The sequence below is a fragment of the Galeopterus variegatus genome, unplaced genomic scaffold, assembly GCF_000696425.1.
Source record: "Galeopterus variegatus unplaced genomic scaffold, G_variegatus-3.0.2 Scaffold8684, whole genome shotgun sequence".
Classification (NCBI taxonomy): domain Eukaryota; kingdom Metazoa; phylum Chordata; class Mammalia; order Dermoptera; family Cynocephalidae; genus Galeopterus; species Galeopterus variegatus.
In genome coordinates, this window is record NW_007734795.1 from 63,396 (window position 1) to 66,644 (window position 3,249).

Sequence of the window (3,249 nt, forward strand, 5' to 3'; positions counted from 1 at the left end):
TATGTAGATTCTGCTTGAGAAGTAAAAGTTTAAACATAATTAAAACAGTGAGATAAACATTATAATAAATATAAATACTTGACTGTACTCTAATAGCAATAATTTTAATCACACTGAAGTAAAGTTCTTAACTGGCAGCATCAACTTCTAAGTCTATTCTTATATACCGATATTTTATAACTTTTCAAAAATCATTATATCCTTGTATAAACATAAAAATTGCAGCAATAATTAACTGTGACACCTGATTAGAATATATCCTCTGAGAAGCATCTCGCCCTGAACTCATTCAAAGTAGTGATGGGCAGTACAGAGTTCATCTTCTGTGTAACACATAAATAAGAAAATTTTGTAGAGCCCAATTTTCTATTGTTTTTTTTATGAATAACTCTTTTTTTGTTTCCAAATGATGGCATAATATCTAATAGGCTTATTAAGGACACATACTACTATGGGAATTGTGACATGCCTCACCAGGAATGCTTAACCCGAACTCCTCAGCCTCACCATCCCAGGAAATGATCACTGTTATGAAAAGACTGGGGTGAAATTATTCTTTGTAGTTCACCCTGTTTACCCCACTTTAACATCAAACTTCTGCAGAAGCATGTGCAGTTTCTAGTTGGGCACCAAAGCCTTGAAGATCATCTCTGTGTATAGGCATCTTAGCTGAGGGCATCATTCCCATACAACCCCACTTTAAGCCCATTCTGAAATAACTCACCAGAAATTCTCTCTGTTTCTTCACAATTCTCCTTCCTTCTGTTATATTTATTCATGGGATAAACAATGGGTTTAAAAACTGGGTTCTACATCATTAGCTATATGGCCTTGAACAAGTGACATTAGCTATATGGCTTTGAGCAAGAGACATGTTTAATGAGATTTGTAAATGTGTCACACACCATGGGCCTCAGATTTTATTTTATTTTTTAACTATGAGACAAAAGAAAGAAAACAAATTTATATAATGAAAGAGTTAATCCCAACTGCACAAGTTTTGTGCCATAGATTTTTGTTTTTGTAAAGAACTAAATAGACCTTCCTTTGGAAAGGGGAGCCCTTGTTACACAGCTATGGGATAAAAAGTCTTGACATTATGCATCCCACTCTGTTCTCTAGCTGGGAATATTATTGTGTAATTTTTAATCATAAACACTATCACAATCCACAGATACATGAAGTATGTGATAATGTCAATTCTATTTATAAAAAAATCAGTTGACCAATGCATTGTCATTATTGATGGGGTTTGGGAAAGGTAGGCAGAGTGGTAAGCCTCATCCATCAGCAAATATCCATAAGAGTAGAACCTTAGTTCAATAAGATATAGCTCATTATGGACATGAGACTAAAATCCAGAATATGAACAATTGCTAAACGAACTTCTGGAAATTTTTTCCAACTTTTCCATATTAACAATTTTTGTTTGTCATCCCTTCTCTGTCTCAATGAACTTCTGGAAATTTTTTCCAACTTTTCCATATTAACAATTTTTGTTTGTCATCCCTTCTCTATTATTTATTAGTTATAAATAATAAAACCCTTGAATCATGAAAGGCCTCTATGTAATAGTTTCAGAAAAGCAAGAAGGAAATGAACTTGTCAGACAGCATCCAACTCCCTGGCTTACCTGGGAGAGGAAGACACACAAGAAAAAACAGTCAGGAGAGTTATCCTTAGATAGGAAAGAATATCATCTTAGTGTCTCCATCTGGCATGGGGAATAGAGATCGGGCTGGGGCCACCTTGGGACTGAAAATGACTCTTGAGTCCAAGAATAAGCCTACACGGTTCCATTGCGTGGTGAGAGAGGAAAAGGTATTAGAGTAGAAATCCTGCTAGGAAGACTTTAGAAAGAAAGATAAAGATAAGGAAAATAAAAAAGAATAAAAGGAAGGGAATGAGGAGGATCAGGAAGAGGAGAAAAAGACCCAGCAGTGGGGACAGAGACTGAGGCAGCGCCACTGGTTCTGCTCGGCTTGTAATCCTCTTCAGGATTTTCTTCAAAGCAAGTTTGACATCCTTGTTCCTGGGGCTATAAATGAGGGAGTTCAGCATTGGCACTGCATTGGCATAAAACAGAGAGAAAATTTTTCTCTGGCCTACAGACACAGCAGACAATGGCTTGACATGAGCCCAACTCCATAGAACAGGCCAGCAGGACTGGGTGGGAGGCACAGAAGCTCGTGGCTTAGGTCCAACACTTAACTGATGACACTGAAGGATGTTGAAAAGAATCAAAGTGTAAGAGGTAAAGATAATGAGGCTAGGTAGTATGACAGCTGTGCGCACAATAACAGAAATCACCAGCTCGTTGGCATAGGTGCTGCTTCAGGAGAGCTGGAGGAGGGGTAAGATGTCACTCATGTAATGGTTGATGATGTTGGAATCACAAAAAATGAGCCTGATCATATACCCTGTATGGACCATGGCCCCAGCAAATCCCATCATGTATGATCCAGACGTCGGCAGAGAACACATTCTAGGGCACATGGCTTACGTGTAGAGCAGGGGCTTACAGATGGCCACATAGTGATTGTAGGCCATGGCTGTCAGTATATCGCACTCGGCATTGACAAAAATGCAGAAGAAGAATAGCATAGTCATGCATACTGTAAAGATGATGTTCCTCTCTAAAATAAAGCTTGTCAGCACTTGGGGGGATAAAGACAAATGAATAACAGAGATCAATGATGCAAAGATTGAAGGGGGAAAATTACATGGGGGTATGAAGGTGCCAGTTCAGACAAATTTGATTAATTAAGCTCAAGTTTCCCACCGCAGTGAGCATATAGTTCACCAAGAACAGAAAAAGCAGGGGCAGCTGGAGCTCAGGTTTGTCTGTTAATCCCGCAATAATAAACTCTGTCATGGAAGAGTCATTTTCCACAGCCACTCACTTCACAGGCTTGATCTGTAGGAACAGGGGTAGAAGGTGACATTAACAATGGACCCTCACTCTTTGTTCTCAGGAGGAGGCTGGATCTGCTGGTCTGTAACCTCGGGGTTGTCTGAAGACTCACAGCAAGGTATACAAGGAGCAAGAGTTCCTGCGGTGATTCTTGAGGATTCTGCATTTCTGCCTTTTCCCGCACCCACGTTGTGTGTGTCTGTCCAGGGAGAATGCTGGTAGACCTCCCAACGTGTCTGCACATCATTTCCTCCCTTCTCCTCCGTCTTCAATAAGGATTAGGGCTCAAAACAGCAATATACAGATGATACTCCCCCACAAACCTAAATATGTAT

General features: G+C 39.6%; 1 pseudogene; it reads right to left on the bottom strand.

Moving 5' to 3' along the window:
- LOC103608681 overlaps window positions 1-2,875 on the bottom strand; it is a 5,596-nt pseudogene extending 2,721 nt beyond the window's left edge.
- Between the last annotated feature and the right edge of the window lie 374 nt (window positions 2,876-3,249).